We start from the raw sequence: 14,498 nt of genomic DNA, 5'->3' as shown, positions 1-14,498 counted from the left end.
TGTATGTCTTTCCCCTCCAAGACAATATGAAATATTTTAGGAGAGTCTATAACAAATAGAGTCAAATTTGACAATGAAAGTATAATTACCGATCTATGTTTAGAAAACATGATAACTTATTTAAGCACAGACTCCTATAACTAGCAGTATGATAAATGAGTTTCCATAGAAATGTTGGGTGAGTGATAGGCTTGTCAACTGAAAGATGGTACCTCCAACCGTTCAGTATTCCCTCCGTACAGCACTGTGTTCAGGTATCTGCAGTGGGAGTTGAGCCCACAAACTTCTTTGTATTGAAATAATGGCAGCATTTCCAAAGCACTTGGTTGCCTATATAAAACACTTTAGGATGTACCAAGGTCAAGAAAAATGCAACAAAATACAAATCATTTTGCCTTTCTGAATTAGACACAAACACACTTCAATTAGACACAGTTCACATTAAAAGGTTGATCCCAGTGGCAAAATAAAGCAATCAGAAAATCTAAGAATGAGAGATAGAAACAGAAAAGCACATGTTCAGAGTGTGAGAAAGCAATTTTCTGTGGAATTCGCCACCCCAGGGTGTGGTGGCACATTGAGTAAATTTAAGGAGGACACAGAAAGACTTTTAAATAGTAACGGGTTGAAGAGATATGGAGAACAGGCAGGACAGTGGAGCTAGGCCGAGAGGAGATCAGCTATGATCGTATCAAGGAGCTGAACGGCCTACTCCTGCTCCTAGTTTTTATGTATTTACATAGACACAGACTAACTGGAAGAAGCACAAACCCAGGCCCACACAGATAAGAATGATGTAAGAAGCCCACACACTAACATATAGTGACAGATGCTGATAGAGAAGCGCTCAAACATGGATAGAGAGAGAGAGAGAGAGAGAGAGAGAGAGAGCGCGAGAACTGCACAATTAGAGCTCCACACGGATCGACAGTAACTGTGTGTGTGTGTGTGTCAGAGAGACAGAGAGAGAGAGAAAGAGATAGACAGAGAGCAAAAGAGATACAGCAGGTAGAGACATACATCTAAGTAAACTGTTCTGTATATGCACTTTGGGATATATACAAAAATAGTGAATTATATTTATGTACATTGTGGAGGTACTGGTGTTGGACTGGGGTGGGCAAAGTCAGAAGTCACATGACACCAAGTTATAGTCCAACAGGTTTATTTGAAATCACCAGCTTTCAGAAAATAGAGAGGAATATTGGAAATGAAAGATCAGACAGACAGGGATACCCAGACTGGTACTTTAATATTAACTTAAAAATTCTAAATGGTTACCACACCTGCCACTCTTGTTAGCGAATGTTCATGTAAGCAGATTTATTTGTGCAGCTGTACTTGCTATTTATATACATTACCTACCGTTGCTGAGCAGAATGCTATTCAATATTTTCCAGGAAATGACACTCATTTGGAACATCCCTGTTGTTTATGAAGTGAGGCCAAGAAGAAGCAGTGTGTATTTTATTGTTCAGCTCTGGGTTCTGACCCTGTAACCAGCTGGAATTGGAACAGGGTAGAACGAATTCAAAAAAAAAAGGAGAGTTCAGCATTTTGGGCTGGTGCTTGCCAATCCTGAGAATCAATCTCATGGATACTGTTGTGAGTAAAACCAAGGAGAAGATTGTAGGGACATTACAACAAGATGGTGCTATTCTTTCATTTGCTTTGAACAATCCTGTCTAGATTACACAAGATATTGGAATTGGTGGGAACAAAGACCGTTTGATTCACTATCAAGAATAATTCAGACCACTTCATAGTTGATCTAGATTGGCACGTACACTATGAGGATGGGCCTATTGGGCGACTGATAGAGGGAACACGTGGGGACCATGTGAGAACACTCTCAGCAATGGATTTGATTAAAAACAAAGTTAGATTTAAAGAAGAAGAGAAAGATGGCAATGTGGAAACCTTTACTGAAGTGAGTGACAGATACAGATCAGGACACCAGATCTCTTATGACCTCTTGAGAAGGCAAATAATGTAACACATCAAATAAAAGATGGTGCTTCCAACAGTTCAGCGTTCCCTCAGTGCAGTACTGTAGGGTCAGCCAAGATTTTGTGTTCCAGTAACTGCAGTGCCAATTTCCAGAGCCTAGGACAGCTGAAAGTAAGTGGTCTGACAAATAAAATCTGAGATGGGTGAGAGCCCTGAATTGGAAGGGTTTTGGGATGTTGGAGGGTTGCAGGGTTGGGAGAGGTCACACAGTAAAAGGTGGAGCAAAGCTCTTAATATGCATGACCTATTGTTGCTGAACAGAATGCAATTCAATATTTTCCAGGAGTTTGAAAAGAAAGATGAGAATTATAAAATTCAGGCATTGCCAAACTGGGAGCCAATGAATGTCTCTAAGCACTGAAACAACAAGTCATCAGAAGCTTGGAGTGAGTTAGGATAGGGGCGGCAGAATTTCGGATGAGCTCATGTTTCTGCATTGTAAAGCTGGCCAGAGTGAGTATCACTGTAGCCCAGGTTAGAAGTAACAAAAGTATGCATGAGGGTTTTTAATAGAGTCCTCTGCCAAATGGCCCACACAAGATTACAACATATATACACAGAGAAAAGAATGAAGGCAAAGAGTACTAGATTTGAGTGAATCCTTCCCTTCCCATCTATGAACAGGAATTGGCACAGCAACATATGTGAAGGCAATCAATGCCAGATGTAGATAACTTTCCAGATTGTGTGGTGAACTGTACCTTCCTTAGTCTCAGAGGGCAGCCAACTGGGAATCACAGCAATCTGAGGGAATGAAATGCAGTCATAAATTTCCAAACTCTCCCTGAAATGGTTTTATCCGTTCAGAAGACCGGAGATGATTTGAAATGATATTCCACTGACAGGATGCAGAAACCCTCATCATTGAGTACAAGCCTGGATTCAATTAAAAGCAATATTTTTTTAACTTCACTCCACAAAGACATATGGGTCTGGAAAGTCCCAGATACAGTGCCATTTCCGTATTCGATGCTGTCCAATAGAAATTATTGGCGAGCCATATGCACTAATTTTAGCAGAAACTGCTGCACACAATACAAGTAAATGTACTTCCCATGTGTATATTTACTGAATTTCCCACATGTATGTTTACTGAATAAACATTTATCACCATTCAGAATCCAAGGAAGTAAAACTTTCACAATGAAAATGCTCTCACACCCTAACAGTCATCCAAACTTTTTATACTAACAAATGGACAAATAGGTAACAATTTATGTGTTTTTAAAGAATATCAGAAATTCAATTAAATACATCTTGATCCCCAATTTGCCACCTGTGGCTTTTTGTTTATTCATTCAGGGGATGTGGGTGTCACTGTCTGGACCAGCATTTATTGCCCGTCTCTATTTGCCCTTGTAAAGGTGGTCGTGGGCTGCCTTTTTGAATGGCTGCAGTCCACTTGCTATGAACACTCACAGTGCTTTTAGCAATGGAATTCCAGGATTTCGGCCCAGCGATACTGAAGGAATGCATTTCCAAATGCATGGAGGGGAATTTGCAAGGGGCAGTATTCCCAAATACCTGCTGCCCTTATCCTTCTGGATGGAAGTGGTTGTGGGTTTGGAGTGCTCTCTCTAATGAGAGTTGGAAAATTTCTGAACTGCATCTTGTAGATAGTAAACACTGCTGTTACTAAACGTCAAGAGTGAAGGGAGTGGGTGCTTGTGGACATAGTACCAATCAAAAGGGTTGCTTTGCTTTTTGAATGTTGCTGGAGCTGTACAAATTTATTAGTTAACTGGAAAACATCGTAGGGTTGGAATATAGATGCAATCTACATGAATTTCTTTCTTTATTCACTTGTGGGATTAGCGTATCATTTATTGCTCTAATTGCCCTGAAGAAAGTGATGGTGAGCTGCCTCCTTGAACTGCTGCAGTCCAATTAGTCTCAGAACATGAGGATCTTTTTTTAAAATTCATATTTAGGATGTAGGCCTTAGTTGCTTAGCTCTGTGGGCCATTCATTGTTGATGTGGGACTGTAAGGAAAACGTGAAGACTGCAGATGCTGGAGATCAGAGTCAAAGAGTGTGTTGCTGGAAAAGCACAGCAGGTCAGGCAGCATTCGAGGAGCAGGAGAATCGACGTTTCGGGCACAAGCCCTTCATCAGGATTGGGGTGAGGTGGGGATGTGGGGCTGTAGTCAAGTATAGGCAAGACAGGGTTAAGAAATAGTAATTCCTTGCTAACATGCAACAATAATGCAGTTGGAATTTAATGACAATCTAAGAATTTTGTAGTTACCTTGCCTGATATAACAGCAAGCTGCAATCATAAAACCGACCTGCCTTAAAGTGTTTAAAGTCTCCAGGGTGTTTCACAGGAGGCATTACCCGACAGCATTCGACACTGAGCCACATGTGATGATGACAGGTGACCGATAGATTGGTCAAGAAGTAAATTTTCAGCTGAGTCTGAAAATGAGCAAAGTGTTATGGAGGGAATTCAAAGACGTAGGTCTGAAGTAATGATCACTCAGCAAGAGTAACCAAAGGAGTGCTAAAGGAAAATTTGAATTTGAAGAGTACAGAAATCACAGAGTTGTTAAAGGTTATGAAGATAGAGAGGAGTATTACACAAATTCTTCCATCTTTTTAAGTTTCAATGATATTAATCTGTTGTCAAATTGCCAGTAGTAGAACTTAAATCAAGATTTAGCTACACCATTGACCACCTTAATGGATTCAGTGACATAACAGGTGACTTGACTGATAACTTTGTCACAAAGCTTTGAACCTATTGAAGGAAGAAGGGAAAGAAAGCTCTCAAAATAAGTTATCAATATATGGGTTTGTGCGGCTTATCTATAAGAGTCTAAGGTGTAGTCTAATGTGGTCATCCAACCATCACAACATCATCGCACAAATGGGGGATGCTTTATGTTTGAGATAGAAGTTGGTTTGTTACTTGCGGCTCACAGTTTGATCTAAGCATAGGTTGTTGGAAAGCTTACTGGACCAAGTTTGCACTTCAAAAAAAGATTAAAACAACTTTCTTTTGATGTACAGGAGGTAGTGGTGTAGTGCAGTGTCTGAATGAAACATTCAAATCCAATCCAGGGACGCGAGTACATAATTCAACCTAAAATGTCAGTACTGCACTGAAGGAGATCTGCGCTGTCAGAGGTACCTGTTTTTGCATGAGGCTACAGTCCTACATCTCTTCTCAAATGAATGCAGAATTAATCCTGCCACAATTTTGGCATGGTGACTCAGTGGTTAGCACTGCTGCCTTACAGTGGCAGGGACTCAGGTTCGATTCCAGCCTCGGGGTGACTGTCTGTGTGGAGTTTGCACATTCTCCCTGTGTCTGCATGGGTTTCCTCTGGGTGCTCCAATTTCCTCCCACAATCCAAAGATGTGCAAGTTAGGTGAATTGCTGAAAATGTGTTGCTGGAAAAGTGCAGCAGGTCAGGCAGCATCCAAGGAACAGGAGATTCGACGTTTCGGGCATAAGCCCTTCTTCAGGATTCCTGACACGGGGAGAATGTGCAAACTCCACACAGAGAGTCGCCCAAGGTTGGGAATCGAACCCGGGTCCCTGGAGCCTTGAGACAGCAGCGCTAATGACTGAGCCACCATGCTGCCCTCTTAGAGTATTCAATTAAACTATTACTTAATTTGCTCATATGATGTGAATGTTGTTTGAAAGAGTATAGCCAGCATTGATTGTCCATCCAGAACTGAGAAGGTGATGGTGAGCAGCCTTCATGAACTGGTGCAGTCCATATGTTGCAAATGTGTTGCTGGTCAAAGCACAGCAGGTTAGGCAGCATCTCAGGAATAGAGAATTCGACGTTTCGAGCATAAGCCCTTCATCAGGAATAAGAGAGAGAGAGCCAAGCCGGCTAAGATAAAAGGTAGGGAGGAGGGACTAGGGGGAGGGGCGATGGAGGTGGGATAGGTGGAAGGAGGTCAAGGTGAGGGTGATAGGCCGGAGTGGGGTGGGGGCGGAGAGGTCAGGAAGAGGATTGCAGGTTAGGAGGGCGGTGCTGAGTTGAGGGAACCGACTGAGACAAGGTGGGGGGAGGGGAAATGAGGAAGCTGGTCCGTGTGGGATCAGTCGGTTCCTTAGGCAGGTGCTGAGGAAGGAGATGTGGCTGTGGTAACGGGTCTGTTTGAGAACGTGGCTGAAGAGCTTCTGTGCAGAGGAGATGACCTGGGGGGTGCAGTGAGAGAGGGACTCACTGAAATCCTTGTAGAGGGAGGAAGAGAGCTTCTTCAAGGAAGGCATCCTTGTAAGAGGATTCGCAGTAGGTTAAAATCTTCGAGTAAAAAATGAGGTCTGCAGATGCTGGAGATCACAGCTGCAAATGTGTTGCTGGTCAAAGCACAGCAGGTTAGGCAGCATCTCAGGAATAGAGAATTCGACGTTTCGAGCATAAGCCCTTCATCAGGAATAAGAGAGAGAGAGCCAAGCCGGCTAAGATAAAAGGTAGGGAGGAGGGACTAGGGGGAGGGGCGATGGAGGTGGGATAGGTGGAAGGAGGTCAAGGTGAGGGTGATAGGCCGGAGTGGGGTGGGGGCGGAGTTGTCAATACCCCCTTGGTACTTTTAAGAAAACTGTTCCTCGATTTTGATTCAATAACAGTTGAAGGAAAGTGGTGTAGTTCCCATTAAAGTTTATCAGACTGATCTGCATTTAAATTCCATTTGCCCATCAGGTTTTCATAACTGACAAAATCCAATAACTTTCAGTTTTGGAATTCTCAATCACCTCCCCCCTCTCCCCCCCCTCCCCCCCCCCCCCCCACAGTTGCGTCAGTATCTTTTTGAAGGAAAAAGTTTCAGTTGTGTCTTAGAGTAAAAAATGAGGTCTGCAGATGCTGGAGATCACAGCTGAAAATGTGTTGCTGGTTAAAGCACAGCAGGTTAGGCAGCATCTCAGGAATAGGGAATTCGACGTTTCGAGCATAAGCCCTTCATCAGTTGTGTCTTATCCAACATATGAACAAGTGCTTCCTAAAAGCAACCTGGAATGGCCTAATTTTAAGGTAATGATCTCGTGGTCCCAAAAATATCCCCCAAAAGAAATGCATACAAACACAGAAACACGCACACACTCACCATAAAATAAAGCAAGGAATTTGATCATTCTACACATTAAGCCTGCTTTGCCATTCCATCCTGGCTAATATATTTCTCAACCCCATTCTCCCGCCTTCTTGTTGTAACTTTTGATCCCTTTACTAATTAAGAACCTATGTATCTCTATCTTAAAGACTTGGCCTCAATGACTTGGCCTCCACTATCTTCTGCAATGCTGAATTTCACAGATTCACAGCGCCTGGCTGAAGAAATTCTTCCTTATCTCATTTCTAAAGGGTCATGACTTCACTGTGATGTTGAGTCCTTGGGTCCTAGTCCCTCCTACTATTGGAAATATCTTCTCCACGTCCACTCTATCCAGGCCTTTCAGTATTCTGTAAGTTTCAATCAGATCCCCCCCCTATCTTTCTAAACCCCATCCAAGGCCAGCATATCCTTCCTTTGATATGGGGCACAAAACTGCTCCCAATATTCCAAACAGGATCTGATCAGAGCCTTATACCGCCTCAGCAGTACATCTCTGCTCTCATATTTTAGCCTCTCAAAACAAATGCTAACATTGGATCTGTTGGAAATGCTGAACCTGTGGCTGTGGGTTAACCTCAAGAGAATCCTGACCTATGACTCCTAAGTCCCATTGTATTTCAGATTTCTGAAGCTTTTCCTTGCCTCTATTCCTCCAACCAGAGTGCATAACCTACTCACTCTCCCATCCTGACCCAGTCCTTCTGCAGCCTCCCTGCTTCCTCAACAGTACCTATCCCTTCTCTGTGGGTTGTGCTCATGAGTTCTCTAACCCAGGGGAGTTATGAAGCCTCAAATGTTAATATCAGTCATGATCATGAACTGACAATGGCCAGGTTCCTCCGAATGTACCTCCTCCAAAACCATTTCCTTTGCACCCTGGGCAATGGGGATGAACTTCAATCTTTCCAAGTCCAGAACAAATTGCCAGCAAACATTGAATAAAAATGCAGGCTGATGTCAAACATATGAAAAGCTTTGCTTTTTTAAAAAAAAAATAAAAGGTTACGTTTAATTTGAACAATATTTAAACTAATTTAATCCTGCCTAAGGCAAGGTTGACCCAGTGCCATAGAGTCACAAAGTTGTATAGCATGGAGACAGATCCTTCAGTCCAGCTCATCCATGCTGACCAGATATCCTAATTAATCTCATCCCATTAGCCAGCATTTGGCCCACATCCCTCTAAACACTTCCTATTCATATACCCATCCAGATGCCTTTTAAGTGTTGGAATTCTACCAGTCTCCACCACTTCCTCTGCCAGCTAATTCCATACACGCACCACCCTCTGAATGAAAAAGTTGCCAATTAGGTCCCTTTTAAAGTTTTCCCCTCTCACCTTAAACCTGTGCCCTCCTGTGGACTCCCTTACCCTGGATACAGATCTTGGCTATTTACCCTATTCAGGCCCCTCATGATTTTTTTTAAGATTACTTACAGTGTGGAAACAGGCCCTTCGGCCCAACATTTTATAAACCTCTACAGGGTCACCCCTCAGTGAATGGGTTGTGTGGACTGAGACAAGAGCAGGCCAAATGCAAGTCATCCTGAAGGTTGTAGTAATGAATGCCCAATCTCTCAATTACAAACATGATATATTTGATTAATTCTGCACAGCCGTCTGCAGTACAAATCCCAAATTACAGATTGCTGCTGCTGTGTGTTTCTTTTATTGTTTTACACACAAATTATTCTCTTGATGCAACAGATGACTGTAGGGTTCTGAGTAATACATTAGTGTGGAATGTGTCTTAACTTTCCCACTGCTTTAGGCAATGGAGTGAGAGGGGGAAATGGACATCTGAATGAAAATAGGATCAAGAAATAATAGGTTACGATCAACACACACAACTTATGCACAAATCAGTCAGGAACTTGCAACAAGAAAAAGATATCCCGTGAAATGTTAACCACCACAAATTGTTGGTTAATTTGCACTGCTACACCATCCGCTGCATGTAAATAGCATCTCACTCGACCTCCCTGAGAGTTTCTTCAAGTTGTTGCATGCGAACATTAATTACCCGTCAAACGCACCAGAATTTCAGTCTAGTAATTAAAAACACAGGTCCCCTTTTAATAATGTGATTATTGTTAATTACCGTCAGCCAAACTCTCCTGCCCAGAAAGAGCATGGTTGTAAGTGTGGAGATTCACTCCCCAAGGATTTGAACTTTATGGGGAGATTTTCAAAATGACCAATTTCAAAAGTTATTTTTCTTGGTTTTCTTTACTGTTTCTTTTTTCCTCTCTCTCTTTATCCAATCATTTCTCCCTCCCCCTCTATTTTATTTCATGATTTGTCAGGAATTCTTCTTGTTCTCAGTCTGACCTCTCTATTTCTCAATTTTTGATTTCAATTTTCAATAAAGGAGACTGATTTTGGTATTGATGGGTCAACAGTCCCATGGTTTTCACCACACTATTGTATTCTCACACTTTCAACAAATGTTTGGAGGATACTTTTTAAAGAGTAAACGTGACCAGTCAAGGTTCCCCAGGCGAGATACCCCCGTTTGAGTAAAACCAAGGCCATGATTCAGCGTCAGTAATGGCTCAGTGGGTCGCGCTCTTGCCAGCAGAGGAGGGGTGCTACACAGAGAGAAGCTATCTTTCTGATGAAACCTTAAATCGTCTTTTCTGTAAAAGATCCCACACACTCTCTGGAGAAGACTTATTCTGACCTATATTTATTCCATGACTGCCATCACTAACACATACTTTCCTGTGATTTTTAAGAAGATTTGTAGCTCAGGTTGAGGTTCAGGTTGTAAGTTTGCTCAATGAGCAGGAAGGCTTGTTTTCAGACGTTTCATCACCATGCTAGGTAACATCATCAGTGAGCCTCTGGCGAAGCACGGGTGTTCTGTCCTGCTTTCTATGTATGTGGCTTGGTCTGTTATGGTGGGTAATATCATTTCTGGTTATTTTTCTCAGAGGATGGTAGATGGGGTCCAAATTGATGTGCTAATTGATGGAGTCCCAATTCTATCAATAAACACATTAATTTGGACCCCATCTACCACCCTCTGAGAAAAATAGCCAGAAATGATATCGCCCACCTTAACAGACCAAGACACATACATAGAAAGCAGGACAAAACACCCATGCTTCGTCAGAGGCTCACCGATGATGTTACCGAGCATGGTGATGAAACGTCTGAAAATAAACCTTGCTGCTCAGTGAGCAAACTTACTGCCTGAACATACTTTCTGATTTTTGTGGATCCTTATTGCACATAAATTGATTGCCAAATTTCCTTCATCACACTATGAAGACTATTAGACCATAAGAAACAGAAACAGGAGTAGGCCATTCAGCCCCTCAAGCCTGCTTCACCATTCAATAGGATCACAGCTGATCCGACATTCCTCACACCCACCTTCCTGCATTTTCCCTGTTATCCTTGGATTCCCCAGACTAATCTAAAATCTAGCTTGCCCGTCCTTAAATATGCACAAGAAATGCTTCAACGACAGTAAAATGTTTTGCGATCTCCTGAGATTGTGAAAAGAGCAATATAAATGCTTATTAAATTCTGGACCCCAGCAAGATCTTGGTAAAATGCCTATGGATCAGTATACTGCTGGTGTAGAACAAGGAGGACAGGTTACATAAACCTGAGATGTGCCTTATCATGGTTAGAAACATGAAGGGTGATCTTATGGAGGCATTTAGTAATGTTCAAAGGGGTTGTTAGGATAGATGCAGATCAGGCAACTCCTCTTGTGGGGAATGCACAGTTGTCAAGCAGAACATGAGATGTTATTCCTCCAGCTTACAATGAGCTTCACTGCAGGAGGCCTGAGACAGCAGTTCAGGAGTCAAATTTGAAAGGGTTTCACTCAAATGTGAGTGGTAATTTGGAACCATTCTCCACCAAGCGGCTGTTGAGGCTGGAGCTCAACTGAAATTCTCAAGCCTGAGATTTCTTGGTGTGTATGACATGGGAATATTCAGAAGTACAGAGTGAAGGTGGGTGAATGGAGTTGAGTTACAGGTCAGCTAATGATCAAATTAAGGTATGCTTGAATGGCAGCTTTGTTTTCTTCATTCTTCCATGGGTATCATTGGCTAAACGAGCATTTGTCACCCTTCACTAGAACTGAGCAGCTTGGGAGGCCATCACAGAGGGCAGTTAGGAGTCAACAGTGGAGTCCCATGTAGGTAAGACAGGGTAAAGGATGGCAGATTTCCTTCCATTTATGAACCAGATAGGTTGTTTAAACAATTGATTTTCATAGTCACCATTACCAGGACTAATTACGAATTCTAGATTCAGTAATTGAGTTCAACTAGCCACCATGATGAGACTTGGAGCAGTGACCCAGAAGATTTGCTTGCAGTGACAATACCATCACATCACCATCTCCTTCCTGCTCCTACACATTTTTTGTCCATTACCCAATTTTCTGTATTCTTCTTTTCTTTCAAGGAGAAAACCTACTTGCACACAAATACATTTTTGTTTGTGATAATTAACACCCTTGAATTCCATTCCTCTGATACTTTAACGGGATCCATGAACTGTTTACAGTAATGTATCCTTTAAGACAGAGGAATGTTAGACAGACAGGCGTGAGAATGACAGCTATTTGTGAGGCTCAATCAGATAACTAATCAATTCAGAGTGGACTACCTATTGCATTGACTAGCAGCATTGCCTACGACACCTGCAAACCTACCCACTCTCTAACGATAGCTCCGACTTCAGTGTAGCTGCTGTATAAATAACACAAGTTATTACTGTTAAAAATAATGACTATGTGGGAGTGATTACTGTGAAGATAATTCAGCCTCCAGCTTTGCTCTCACTGTTTTCTGACAAGCCTACTTTAGTTTGTGGCCACACCATCATTCTCCATGTTATTATTCAGGAACACGTGCCTCCTCTGTGTTGTTGTACCTGGTGTACCCCCTGGCTTGAATCCATTTTAACCCACTGGGGCACCACTGAATATTACCACCACTGCGTTCACAGCAGGAATCCCACACAGTCTGTGTTTTAAGCAGACTGGGTGACCGCTTTGTGGAACACTTACAGTCTGGCCTCTAAAATGACCCCAAGCTTCCAGCTGCCTGCCACTTTGACACATCACCGTGTTCCCTTGGCCAACATTTCTGTCTCAGGCCTCCTGCAGTGAAGCTCAGTGTAAACTGGAAGAACAGCATCTCATGTTCTGCTTGACAACTGTGCAGCCTTCATTTACCCACTCTGGGCCCTGGCCTGACATCGGTTGTTTTGAGCACAGCCACTCCATTGCCAGCTTATCTTTCTCCCTGGCTTACTACCATCCCTCCCTTTGTCTGTCACTCACTCTCTCTCTCTCTGAGTTCCATCTTCATCTATCCACACACACCTCTCCCCCCACCTGTCTCCATCATCAGAAATAAACCACTTTTCTTCACTACTGTCAGTTCTGATGAAGGGCTGGACTGTAAACTAACTCTGCTTTCTGTCCACTGATGCTGTCAGACCTGCTGAGTTTCTCCAGTAATTTCTGTGTGATTTTGTTTCAGATTTCCAGCATTGGCTATTTCTTTTCTTTTATTTCCTGGCCCCACATCTCCTTGTGCCACTGTCACATAGTCCTCTCCAACCCTGCTGTGCCATGACCCTGTGCCTACCCCAGACGTTCAGGAGGGGAAGCTGAGCACGGCACCCACAGCTGACACTTCAGTGCCGTTACTGAGCGAATATTGCCTTGTCTTCAGGATGAAGTGTGAAACCAAGGCACTGCCTTCCTGCTCTGTCAGGTGAAGGTCCCCCTGGCCGACATTTCCCTCTCAATATCACAGAAACAGATTGTTTGGTCACGGCTACATTGCTAGTTGTGGGCGGGTGCAAGACTGACTTTGTAATTCTCGTACTGAAAGGTAAATTATTTGGCTTTGGGGTCCTTTGAAACACTTATTGGTGAAAGGCGCTATATAAATGCATGCCTGCCTGGTGCGGGAGAAAGCAACACACCGGAATTTTACCCTCCCTCCTGCTCTCCAACCCCACAGGCGCGCACACACTTCCCTGAGGATGATCGGTGGAGCAGCAGGAACGTTGTTTGGATGTAATCCCGAGCCCAGTCAGGCAACTCTTAACCCAAATTCCTGATCAGTTTCTATCAGAGGGAAGCGAATCTCCTTCCGTGGCATTTGGGATTTGAAGAAAGAGATTCGATGGGGGAGTGGGCAGGAAAAGAAATTTTAAAAAAAGGAAGCGATAAGATAAAGTGCGAGGCAAAATAGTCGAAGGTGCAGCCCCAGGCCTATACAAGGTCCAGTGAGAGTTTACATCACGGGGAGAATCAACCTCGGAATTCAAATACAACTCGTCTGTTTAGGCAATTATATGTAATCCCATTCCTAACCCCCAGCTACATCGTCAGTTTGGGTTTTTTTATCATTTTGTCCGCTTGTTTTCTAGGAGTCATTTGCCAAACGCTTTTAATTAACTCCCCACTTCACCACATAGACCAGCTGGACTCGAATTCGCTACATCCGCTAGCTCGATACATTGTAACACAGTGATTTTTTTTAAAATTACAATTTTGTTACAAATTATCCGAGAACAAAAAGGAAAGGAAACAATGTTGCAAAGATACAATAAAATGCAAACAGATACAAAGACACTCACCCCCCAACTCCAGCTCTCTCTCTCTCTCAGTGAATTCCGGGATCGGCAGTTCCAGGGTGATCATGCTATTAATATTAAAACCGAATCAAAACAATCCTGTTTTTTGACAATGGCAGAAATCCTTCTCCGGTCGTTGGACTGGGGGCTGGAGGGGAGAACTACATTTCCTAACCTCCCTGTGAAGCGGGAGCTGTTGGCCTCGGCTCTCCCTGCCGATCAGTTTCAGCTCTTGTCAATTCCCTTCGCCTCCACCTCCTCCTCCCCGTGTTAATATCACGGTGTCTCCTGTCACTTCAGGGGTCAGGGCTTTCTCCTGGGGGGGGGGGGGGGGGGTGCTTCTCCCTGTCAGTGTGTGTGGGGGGTGGGGGGGTGGAAGAGAGAGATCAGGACCACCTCACGCCAGATTTTCTGTGCAATGCTCCCACCCCCTACCACAAGAACTCCCTTCACTCCACCTCCCCACCCTCAGGAGGCAACTGCTTAACCTCTGACAACTCTCCCTCTCCCCTTCGTTCATAACCCTCTCCTTGTGGTGTTCCCCCTCTGTCGATTTGTTTGTCCCCGCTCCTCCTTTCTCCTGGTCGATTTCCTCTCGGTTCCTGGGAGCTGTCAGCTCAGCTGCGGATGTCCGCGGCGTCCTAGAGAGAGACACGTGGATTGGCGCAACGCAATGGAACAAGTTAGGAATTAACGAGCTGAAATGTTTACCCTCCCAGGCGTGATATTCCTCTAAACGAAGGCGTTAGACCTAGGCTTCGTCTAACTGGAAAAGGAGAAA

The 14,498-nt window shown here is 43.5% G+C and overlaps 1 protein-coding gene across 2 annotated transcripts in view; it reads right to left on the bottom strand.

Annotated features, from left to right (window-relative positions):
* The window catches only part of LOC132828313 (ETS domain-containing protein Elk-4-like), a 65,033-nt gene extending 50,831 nt beyond the window's left edge, over window positions 1–14,202 (bottom strand). For both annotated transcript variants that reach the window (XR_009646105.1, XM_060845305.1), the window contains exon 1: window positions 13,721–14,202. The gene's annotated coding sequence lies outside the window, so the exon portion shown is untranslated. The remainder of the gene's footprint in view (window positions 1–13,720) is intronic.
* Between the last annotated feature and the right edge of the window lie 296 nt (window positions 14,203–14,498).

Source organism: Hemiscyllium ocellatum, chromosome 26 (genome assembly GCF_020745735.1).
Source record: "Hemiscyllium ocellatum isolate sHemOce1 chromosome 26, sHemOce1.pat.X.cur, whole genome shotgun sequence".
Classification (NCBI taxonomy): domain Eukaryota; kingdom Metazoa; phylum Chordata; class Chondrichthyes; order Orectolobiformes; family Hemiscylliidae; genus Hemiscyllium; species Hemiscyllium ocellatum.
The sequence above is the reverse complement of the archived record's forward strand: the minus strand, read 5'-3'. Positions and strand labels throughout refer to the sequence as shown.